Below are 12,483 nucleotides of genomic sequence, written 5' to 3'. Positions count from 1 at the left end.
GATTTCTCATTCTCATTCACCGAGATGTTCATTTACATGTAAAAGCTTCAGACAGCAAGCGAACTACTCAAAATTTACAACCGTCTAGACCACTGAAACACGGTTTCTTTGGTGTTTCTTTGTGAATCAGCCAAGTGATTACTTACAGGTAACATCAGAAGGAAAGCAGATTTTTTTTTTTTTTTTTTTTTTTTGCCAGGGGTTGTGATGCCGCCGAGTAACGGCGTCGCACACACCTTTATATTCATAAACGGCAGTGAGTCACTCCTTCGGCGCCCGCCATGGCTCCGTCTCTCTCCGCAGTACAGGCTGGGGGTGAGGACCGAGCAGGGCAGGCTGCTGGTTGGCTAGCTCGCTGGCTGGCTCGGTCCCCGCTGACAGGTTGTGATAGGTGTCATCTATCACCTATGAAAAGGCCTGAGGGCTCGCCACACCAATCACTCTGGTGCCAGATGTTGGAGCCCGAGCACGGCACACAAACACTCGTGCACACCAACACTCGTGCACACAACCGGCACTCAGTGGAGCATAAATCACACGGAGACAAACAGCACAGCGCATGCAGGAACATGTCATTGTTATTCTTAATGAAATCATATGTATGAGCAATGCATGTGCGAGATCACATATGTTTAGTTTCTTCACAAAGAAATCAGAATTGCAGGAACTGTAAGGGATGTGGATGAAACCTTGGAGGAGGCTTTTGAGTGTATTAAAACTGGATTTAAAACAACTTCCCACCCCAGACAAAGAAGAGAGAAATGCCCCCCCCACTGTGTCTGACAAACCTGTGCAGACAAAAAGGGAAGACCACCTCACCGCATGAGCAATTACAGCAACAACTTCACATGTCTCCGTATCCCCGGAGGGGCCAGGTATTATGAGCCCACCTGTCAAGAACGCACAAGCCTTTCCATGAATTCATCGGATGCACACGGCGGCCTTAACTCTCAATTAGTCCCAGCAAAGAGTCTTTGGAGCCGGCGCTGTCACTGAACCCCTAAAAGCAGCTCTAATTAAAGGGTGGGGCTGCTTGAGGTTAACGGCATCCAAGCAGTTTTAATAACTTGGATGAGACACACACACACACACATTCATATGCACTAATGAGACTGTATTCATAAGTCTTCTTTCATTCTCAGCATGCCAAAAACATCATCTAATTACTAAGAGAAAATAGCCGCATCAGAATAAGTGATAACCTCTGTGAAAAGCATCTCACCCCTAACTTGATTGATTGCTTTTGCAGAGCCACCCCGCGCTCCAAACAGGACTCATTGCCTTTTTAATCTGCAGCCCTGCGTGCCGGCGTTCGGTTGTAGCCGGGTTGAACACTTACCAGGTTTCCCCAGTTACTTCTGCCGCTGTGTCTGAGAGCCGTGTGTGAGGCGGGGTGGGGGTGGTGGAGGAGGAGGGGGAGGGAGGGTGTCGAGGTAATGAACCTCTTCATGCAGTGCGTTCCTACAGGATGGCTGCAAGGAATGAGGGCCGATCGCGTGGCTGCCTTTACATCACACTGTGGGATCCATAGAGAATAAGGCCGCAGCGGCTTTAGTGCTGATTTATCAAGACTGACTGTGATGGCTGTGTTAGACTTTGAACTTTTGTATTCTCGTTTTATACAGCGACACATGAATCAGAAACCCGTGCAAGTGCTTCATGAATAAATGTCATATTTGCATTGGCTGTTGTGGTAGAATAAAGCCCGTGAATCTGTCATGGTCGCAGATAATCTCTCAGTCTAAAGCATCAGTCGCCATCTGAATAATTAATTTGTGATTTCGTAACACAATGCCGAAATCCCTTTTTTATTGTTATGACGGGAGTGCGAAATATATCCCCGGGCCCCAGGAAGGACAGAGCTCCGTAAATGATGTTGACTCACCACTTTGGTGACAAAATAAATTTCAATTACAGCGATGTGAAATTGCATTTCCTTGGAGCATTAGGGGGATTGAGAAAAGCTGAAAGGTTTCATGGTTCCGCTCAGATTCCTTTCTTTGAGACGACAGCTCGTTGCGGTCGCCAGACATGCGGCTTGCTGCCTCTGAGCTTCAGCAGTGGGTTTACTGGCTGTCTTATGAAATCAATAAGTCACTTTGGACAGATGTGTGTTTTCTGGTAACAGCTCAAACAAAATGAATACAGATCATTACGGGCTGCAGCCATTTGGGGTCTTTTTCCTTCACTTGGTGACCTTCCACAGAGAAATGATCCCCATGAGATACATTTCTGTGACCATTCCTTTACATTCCCTGATAGTAAAACCACCTAGGTCGTGCTTTGTTTGCATTAACAGTAGTGAAAATAAGTACAAAAAACCTTTGTTATTCATGATCAAGAATACACAGTTAATACAGGATCTTTTTTTCTGTCATCATAAAGTCATTAAAACTACAGCAAACCAAAACAAATCCCATTATGTATCTTAAAATCTGTCCATTAGGACACAATTTTTTCTGTCTAAATTATTGTTGCAGGGAGTGAAGCTGATGCTAGCCAGACACACCTGGACAGTTTGTTGTTTGATCATGGAGCAAACAGATAAATGCACAAGGAAGAGCATGCAAATTCCACCCAGAAAGGCCCCACAACCTTCAATCAAACCAAATTCTTCTTTTGTGGCGACCGCTCTGTGGAGGAAGCCCTGATCTGTCAACATACAGCATGTCAATACATTAGAATGACATTAAGCTATTTCTAATATTAATTTATCTCCTTAATTGAGAAAAGCAAACGTATGATTGAAATATGCATTCATACACACTTCCTAAAAGTCAGAGATTCTTTTTCGTCAAAATGGAGTAAATGCTTTTTGATACAAAATGCATCATATTTTATCAGACATCCCAATAAGTCCGATTTTTTGGGAATCAGAACAGTGACTAATATCTATATTTAAAGATGCAGATGTTTTTATGCTTCATCCAATTCAGGATTTCAGGGAAACCAAACTGATCGTAGCTGACAATGTGTGAAAGGCGCAGTCCAAATCGCAGGATGCACCAGTCTCATTAACGATCCTGACATATCAAGCAATTAAATTCAAAACCATCCAATGAAATAGTTGGTCCCATGCAACAAACGCCAACACAACATCTATTCCAGCTTCTCTGGAGTGAAGCTGTATCTTTGAATTCATAAACAAAGCCAAAACAGAAAAGTTATCTTACTCTATGGGAAATGCAAAGGTCATTTCATTTAATCTTCCATTATTTTAGAGACTACACAAACAGGAATCAATACACTGTTTATGACTAATCATTTAACATTTTAGAAAAATCCTGGCGTGCAGCCCGACTGATAAGCTTTACAAGAAAAACATTTATTTGGCCAGAATGAAAACCCAGACTCAATCACTGAGCGCAGACGCTCTCCACACCCCTCAGACCTACCTTCAGGATGCCCACTGGAGTGTTAATGCCAGCTAATTGATGGAGGAAAGGACAGGCGAACTTCGCTGCAGTCCATCTGGACCATTTCACCTCAGGGTTAACTTCAACCACACATGACCCTCTTATCTGGTGATGCATGACCCTGGCCGGTGGGTCGCTGGAGTGCCGAGTGGTGCGAGGACACGCCGCGTTCCCAGAAAGCCCTCTGTATCTTTCCCTTTCTCCAGCGATCTCTCGCCTTTCTTCTATGGAAAGATTTTCACACATTTCAGGTGACATTTCCCTCAAAAGAGTCTTATTCTCCAGTCTGCTGCACAGTTTTACTGTTGAATGGTTTCTCTGAAAGAAGTGGAATGCGCCAGGCTTCAGTGAGAGACTCATTTTCACAATGGCCTATAACGATAACAAATGTGGCCTTTAAATGCTGCTAAAACCTGATGTTATGTGCCATCCTGCTGGAGTACAACCCTTAGAGACGCCGGCCACTGCTGCACACTCACATCGTTCCTGATTTATTACATGAGTTATAGACTTTCTAAACTGAACACTGATGAGGGAGTAAACCACAGAATGGCCGAGGCTTATGGAGACTCCGGTACACTGATCACAAATTTCCAAGATGTCTCTTTTACAACAAGGACTCGACGTTAACATCCAGTGAGAAAAAGGTCCGGGTGTTCTGATGCAGCAACAACCCTGTGCAACCTTGTCACAGTATGACACTGAGAAAGGTCTTACGAGCAGGAGTGTCACACACAGGAGTGTGTGGATGAACGAGGACCGTGAATTCAGAAATCACAGATACCACATATTTTCTTTCTGGTTCAAACTGGTATAGCTGACACTGGCACTTTAAATGAAAGCTTGTAGATTCTAAAAAACATGGTGTGTCAAAATGTCGTGATTGATTATTAGTCAAAGCATCCATCACAAGTCAAAAATCTGTGACATTAGGGTAGAGAAAGATGGAATGACGTGGGACTGCATAACGGCTGGTTTAAACTGAGCTGTTTTTAAAGGTTCAGCACCAGCATCGCTCCAAACGCTTGCAGGGAATAATTGAGAGTTAACAAGTCCGCACAGCCCTGTCCCCCAAAACTTCTCTCACTCTTCTCCCAGATAACTCATACAAAAAAGACACAATCTCTGTCGTGAGTCCTGGGAACACCTCGCAGCTCGATGAGCTCGATAAACCTTGAGAGGCAAACAGGGGGAGTCCGACGTCTGAACCCCTCGCCTGGCTCCTCTCTGTGTATTAGTTGACTGAACTCCTCGCTCTGTTAGTGCTACGTCCGCCACCCTGCAGAGAAAACCCATTTCAGCTGCTCGTGTCTGTGATTTCATTCTTTCAGTCATGACCTGAAGTTCAAGACCATAGGTAAGGGTGGGGATGATGAACAACTGGTAACCGCAGAGCTTTGCTTTACAGCTTGCTGCTGCCGCCTGTCCACATCCATGGTCGACCTCACGATCCCTCATCCCATCGAGGAAAGGTGTTCCCCCTCTATCAGGACCGGGCTCTTCTACGAGAGAACCATGGACTCAGATTTTGAAATGTTGATGGGAATCCCAACTGCTTCACATTTTGGAGCAAACTCTGGAGGCCGTCCTGTGACTGGTGCATCAATAAAGATAGTCTGCAAAAAAAAAAAAGCAAGGACGCCAATCTCTGACTCACCCACGTGACGCCCTCCTGAGCTCAGCCACACCGCGACGACCAGTCCATGAAGATCATGTGGGCAGAAGACTGTCTCCACCGCTAACGGTGTGACTCCCACTCAGACCAATCTGACGTCCAAGAAAAGCCCTTATCCTGCCCGGTCTGAGAGGATAACAGTGGATGAGTTCTCACACCTGCTTAAATGACGCAGAAACATCCATAATTATTACAAACTTTTATATGATGAGTTATTATGAATCATGTCCTGCACTATAGGGGAACCAAGATGCATCTAGACTGATGGTCTCATGTCCAGAAGGTTTTGCTGTCCATATATTTCAATGTATAAAAAAAAAAAAAAAAAGTAGAAAGAGTGACTGTGTGATTTTATACACATTTTTTCAAAGACATCTCTGCAATCAGAGGAGTCTCACCACCAGGTCACCACCTCGTCTCCAGGTCAGACAGATCGGCTCTTTGTGATGAGCTGGCAGTACAATTTTCCTGAACGACAGAAACAGCTGAGTGTTACGAGAAAAAAACTTTATAAAAAAAAAAAGTTAGGATAGTTTTTTTTCTGCATCAGTTCCTCAGTGAATTGCTTTTCAACTGTCAGACTAACTTTTCCAACACTGTTCCAGGCATTCTACCAAAAACTACAACTCAAACCCAACACCATGGAAAGCTGAGGTCTCATATGTCAAACTTTAAGGAATGGATCAGGCACTGAAAGATTACTCACCTCTTCTACTGTATTTTAAGCCGTTGATCATTTCAGTCCAAGTTAGGAATAAACAGCAACCAAATTAATTCAGACTCTACTTAAGTAGAGCTAATCACTCTGAACACTACCCCAGTGTAATCCACCTTAAGAGGATATTGACACTTTAAAACAGGGATGAAAATTAATTTACACTGAGAGGAAACATTCAGTCTCAGTTGAGTTGGACATAATAACAGGTAATAACTCACAATTCCCTTTAGTTCGAAAGCAATAAAAACACATGCACTTATTTAGAATATGCAAACTTGGCAAAAAAAAAAAAAAAAGCTGAGTAATATTTCTTTTAAGAAAAATTAGTGCATTAAAATCCAAATATGCACACAGATTTTGACAGAAGCCTGCCAAATATTCTATATATATACAAAAATAAGATGACTACTTTTCACTACGAGCACTGCTGCTGCTGCTAATTTAACCAAAGCAGTGCAACACCCCTGGACAAAATAACAGCAGATCAATTTTAACCTATATAGACTGATGTTATTTTCAAACATTCAATTTTGGCATCAAAACATCAAAAGGTTTCAAATTTGAATGGCTGAGGAAAAGCAACCTTGATCACGAATCCCACTGGAAACTTAAGGGAATAATAGATGAGAAAAGTATTTATGAAGAAAGTAGATTTACTCATCTACCTTGTAAATTATGTGAACTGTATTTTCTGCCTTTTTGCTCTCTTTTACTCCGTTGTCTCTAACCGTTCTATGTGTGCTCAAACAGAGGGCATATTTTCACCTTGTTTTTGTCGAAAACTGTAACGTATCTCATTGATCTGAAGAAAGTAAGAACAAAATCAAGCGCAACATCTGCTGCTTTTATTATGTTTGCCGCATGTTTGCGACTTTGGCGCCTGGAGGATTAACGTCTTCTTTGTACTCCTCACTGCTTTTGGCCCGCAGACCGCTTTCGCACTTATGGTCTGAAACATAAAATGCTCGTGTAACCTCAGATGAACCTCAGAAAGGAAAGAAAATAGCAACATGAAGGGTCTATGGTTAAATCTCAAGCCGTACTCCGCCTTGCAGTACCAAAATTTCTCATTTGTAACCACAAAGGCTCTGATGAATTTAAATTCTGAATTTTGGTTCCGACTGTTCGTACCAGATAAACACGAAAGCATAGCGGTCTCATATATTTCACATTATAAAACTGTATTTCTAACAAGCAAGGTTTTGGTCAGATTTGTATTCATGCGAAATACTTCTCAAGAAAAGGAAACTCCAGCCAGCTGCTTTGTTTTTGTGCAGCCGCACGCTTTAACTGTAGAGAATATTGCGACATTTGATTAACTATTCCTAATCATCCGTTGCCCATGTGCTCACATGGTGTGATATTTGCTGGATATCAGTGAGTGTGCGATACGTCAGCCTGGTTATGAATTCCTGTCAATGACTGGAGCTCATTTCCATTTTGCGCTCAGACAGCTTTGATTTGAATATCACTCGTCCCAGTTCACCACTCCAGCCTTTAGAAGCAGGATTGGAGGTTGAGAGCTCTCAGCGGGGGGTACTCAAAACGTTGAGATGGAAAACTGAGTGTGTAAATTTTTCATATAGTGAAAATTCTGACATTTCCAATTGATGATGTGAGTGCCTTCTTTACCGATACCCACATGGAAGCCGTTTCTGCAGTCGGTCTGGTTTTTTCGCAGCTTTTTCACAGTCATACACTGCATATTATTAAGAAATATCAAAGCTACTCAGATTGTGCAGGTATGATCATTTGCATGAACCTGCATATAAATCAATATGCAGTCACGTGTTGGTGGGAGACCATGAAAAAAAAAACCTGCATTTCACCTGGTGGTTTGGAAACATTAAAGTAAGAGTACAAGGTATAAACAGCTCGTGACAGGCAGGGCTGCCGCTTTGCTTTACTTTTTCAATTCTTTTTGGAGTCCGTGTCGTGAAAAACATTAAAACATAATGTATTTGAAACTCTATTTTCTCTTCCCTGGTGGTACTTTCATCATGTTATTCCAAATGTAAGTTGATTTTGGATTTATTACTTCAGATGAAAGACATTGAGCAATTTTCACTTCATCTACGAGTTTATCCAACGCCAAGTCAGTGACAACATCAGTATGGAAACGACCAACGGATCAACCATGAGCTCTTCAGATGGATCTGTGTGATCAATATGGAATACTTTAATATATTAATTGCGGCAAATGAACCCAACACACTGGCCATCAAAACCCAATATAGAGCTAAAAAAAATTCTACTGGCATTTGTCAAAATGATGTTTGAACTTACCCGAACAAGATTTATTTATTTGTGGAATGCTTTCACACAACCACAGTTGAAAAAAAAAAAAACACTGTACATGAGGAGCAAATTAACAAGCAGGGCATAAAACAAGACAGAAGGCAGAACGATAAAATACACCTTAAACAGGAATAAAAACACAAACACAAGCCCAATAGCCATATATACAACAAATTTTAAGATGCTTACAGGACAGAAGTCTCCAAGTATATTTTCAAATGGTAGAACTCAGCATAACTGGGTATATATATATATATATATATATATATATATATATATATATATATATATATATATATATATATATGCCACTGAAGATATTCAGAGCTTACAAGGGAGGAATATCAAGGCTTCACAAACACTATTAACCATCTTTCTATTCAAGCGTCCTCTTTACGAGTGTGGCAGTGAGCCAACATGTGCAATAGCAACGTATTCCAGTAGTTAGCAGCCCTAACCTCAGCCTGGCTCATCGTGTTTGTGGTTTTCTCTACAGTCAAACCTCTGTGCATTGTTTAATATCCGTCTACGGTTGTTTAAGTGCAGCTGTTCTTTGGCCAGCTGCCCGTCTGCCTCCCTTCCTTCACTCCATCCTTTTCTGGTTCACTTCCTCACCTGCTCTCACACACATTTCGGACCGTTTTCCTTAAATTCGCTGGCTGCCAGACATTTTCACAGCAGGGCCCACTACTCTCAACATTTTCAAGGATTTTTAAAGACCCACAGAATATTGTATTCTAAGAGTATATAAACACCAAACCTACCAAAAAAAAAATAGTAGATTTTCTTTTTTCATCAGGGAACAAAAAAGTTAGTTTCTACCTTTTTCTGTTCTTTAGTAATCAGCAGTAGAACATAGGTTGGTTTCACCAAAAACACTTCCTTTTGACCAAAGAACAGAGAAAACAAGCTTTTTGTAAAAAGCAACATTTCAATTTCAACAGTGACTTTGATGCGAATATGTTTTTGCTTGAACCTGAAACATCTGAACAGTAGCTTCCTTCTGTAAAACAAGAAAAAACAACACAGAAATGGATTCTGACAGCAAAATAATAATGTACATTGAGCTGCCTGCTCCTCTTCAGCCAGGATACATCTCTCCATGTAAAATCAAGTTAAACTAAATTTTTGATCCAGTTCAGATCCAGCTCACTCACTGCTATTGAAGTGCATGACTGGAATTGATGCTGGCGGCTAAACTGTTTAGACTCACGACTGAAAACGATGTCCGTTTACACAGAAACGCTGCAAACCATGTAGTTTTCCTGTTGGGCCAATTGTGGATGCTGTTGGTTGCTTTTGTAAATGAAATCACACACGCATGCTTTCCGAGAATGATAAGCTATAAATATCAACAAAGACATTGGCGTGGACGGACGACGGAGTTGGATTTCTAATCAGGGCGACTGAAGTGTAAAACTACCAAATCCCGAGAGAAATGACGGGGAGTCGTGTCACTCTGCCATTGTTGTGCAGCTGCAGAAGGATTCACCGTGACCGCAGTGCATGAGCAGGAGCGGCGCTTCACAGAAGTCCTGTTTCTGAGTGGAACATGGAGGCAGCTACCAACACATTTTTGACACTATATGGATGTAAGACGAGCATCATGGCCCTCTGCTGTCAGTACAAAGCAGTTTACTGAAAGCTTCCGTCTCAGCTGACGTCATGTGGTCAAACGTCAGCCTGCTGGGTTTAACTTATTCAGTCAATTCTCCAGTTTTATCTTTGAGCTTCATTTGAGTGTGTGTCACACTTTAAGGAGGTGACTGTGTTAAGATTTGCATGGGCTTAATTCAGCATATAATTACCAGGTCTGCACAGCGGCAGGGTTACGGCCCATGTTTAATGCATACCTTGGCCCTCACAGCTGGCTCTGATAACACCCTGCCAAGGCTTCCTCCATCAGACGCCGGGTAATGGCAGCATTGTCTGGTGATGGTCGTCGGGCTCCATTACCATTCGCGCTTCCTCCGGCTCAGACAAAAGGTGAAGAGGGCTCCAAACAGATGGAGCAGCGGAGAGGAGGGATGGGTTTATGCCACATCAAACCCTTCAAAGTCTGTACCTTAAAGGTCTGCATGAGCTTTATACAAGTCAACCACAACTTCATAATCCTGACTAGAAACAAAATATGACAAAGCATGGCAAATGAATCAAGCTGCATGAAAAACGCAAGCAAAATCAAGTGTTTTCAAGATGGTTTTTACTTTTTTGTGGCAATGGAGTCAAAAGATGGAGCTCATTATCATATGACTGTGTAGCTGTTATGTGCCTTTGTTAATTGGAACTTATTATCACAGCATTGGAAGTTTAGTGTTTAAATAATGAAATTATGCAAAGAGAAAACCACTAACGAGAACAGCGCTGCCCCACAAGCACTAAAATATCTCCCACTGATGATTTTCTCGATGCAAATGAAGCCAATATCCAACATAGTCACCCTACCAATCGTAACACAAGTGAAGGTTTGGCACGCAGAATACAAAATATAGTCTGGACAAACTTGGTGAGGGAATTCTTTTTTTTTTTCTTTTTTCTTTTTTTTTTTACAACTTAGGCCTTGTTTCTGCAACATGTTCAAGTGAATATGATGAATTTGATTTGAAAACAGTTTCCATAGTGCAACATTTGAGGCGCCCTGGTCTGAGTCTCTGTGTAAACAGGGAGAATGCAGCCTTGCTGATATGTTCTGCACAAAGACAGCAGTCAATAGTCTGTACAGGGGAAAATAGATGAACAACAACAACAATGGTGAAGTCCAGAGTACTGGCTGTGCTGCTCACTCTTTCCAATTTAACAGCCCTTTTACAAAGTGTACATTTATTACACCACCTGAATCTGTGGAAAGACATTTCTTACACCCATCAGATACTGAGGGAATCCATACAATAAAGAATGGGTGTTAAAAATAGGCTTTATATTGTGTTTGCAGAGCACATTGGGTTGCTTTAACAACAAAAAGACCCCAACAAACACCCACTACTGGACAAGCAGAACACAGTATTGTAACTGCATAGTTACAGTTATCGAAACATTACATGTGTGACTTGAATCGGAGGCAGAAAACGATCCTGTTTCCAGAAGACTGTTTACATGTAAACAGGAATTCGACCTACATGGTTGTTTCAAAACCGAACACACTCAAGAGTGGAGATTCAACTTGGAGGCTTGTTTTAAAGTATTAAAAGGAAACAACTTAAAAAAAAAAAAGTCGGAAAAACACAACTTCATTTGATCAATGCAGGCACTTTTTTAGAACAAAATGTAATATAGAAACTCAGCAATGTTGCAGGTGCAATAAATGAGAAGCCATATGAACATTAAAGTTAATACGACATGTTAATACATCATTGGAATCCAAACACCATTACAGATCGCTTTTTAGCTGAATTGTATATTGATGGATTAGGAACAATAAACTAAGGACTTTGTATACCTGTAACTGTCAACGGGGGGCCGATGGCTGATTCACCTGGATCTGCAGCGACGTCACTGTCTCACCACTTTTCAATGTATATTGTTTTGCTCGATTTCCTCATCAGATGCTAATAATCCCCGGCTGATCGATCGCTCTACATGCCCTCTGCCAGTCACTGTACCCCTGAAGTGTTGCCGGCTGAGCTGTTCAGGACTTGTTGGGTGAAGAGTCCTGAGACACAGAAGCTGGCTCCACTAAAACCACCAGGTTTTGTTACAGCTCCACTTCAAGGAGGCTGACCGGGGGTTTCATTATAGGTTTATGCTGAAGATGGAATCTGAACACTGACATTTATGTTTGGAGAGTCGCACAATCCTGGTCCCACACACTCAAGTGCAGTGAGGTGAAAAGTTCAGAGGTGACCTTCTTTAAGAAAGCAGTCTATTAAATTATTCACAGCCTCTTTTTGAACCTTTGGAAGTTACTTCAGCCTCCAGGGAAATCTAAAAAGTGTCTGTTCAGGCACTGAGAAAGTCTTTGAGCAAAACGCCAGGCTTTGAATGTCTCCACAGACTCCGTGCAGCCGCGATAACAAAATAATAAGAAACCACCAGGTGTTTGTTTTCTTTGTACTTTCATCTGCAAATCCTATCAAACCGGCCCGTTCCCTGAATAATGATAAGATTTTTAATTCCCACAGAAGCAAAACAAATCCAAACAAACACGGCCGCGATGATAAGTTCTTGTCATCATTTCATAAGATGTGTTTCAGCCCAGTTAACACGCAGCAGAAAATAATGCCGAATTACACCTAAGCAAAGACGGGTGAGGAATAAGATTAACAACTTCTCCTCCTACAACTTGGGCTCCGCTCACGCTGACACGAGCATGGAAGTCATTTCACTGAGTACACAGAAAGATCGGATGTTGTCCAGCGGCACAGCCAACTCCGGCTCAA

The sequence above is a fragment of the Salarias fasciatus genome, chromosome 7, assembly GCF_902148845.1.
Source record: "Salarias fasciatus chromosome 7, fSalaFa1.1, whole genome shotgun sequence".
Taxonomy (NCBI): domain Eukaryota; kingdom Metazoa; phylum Chordata; class Actinopteri; order Blenniiformes; family Blenniidae; genus Salarias; species Salarias fasciatus.
This window is presented reverse-complemented; position numbering follows the sequence as displayed.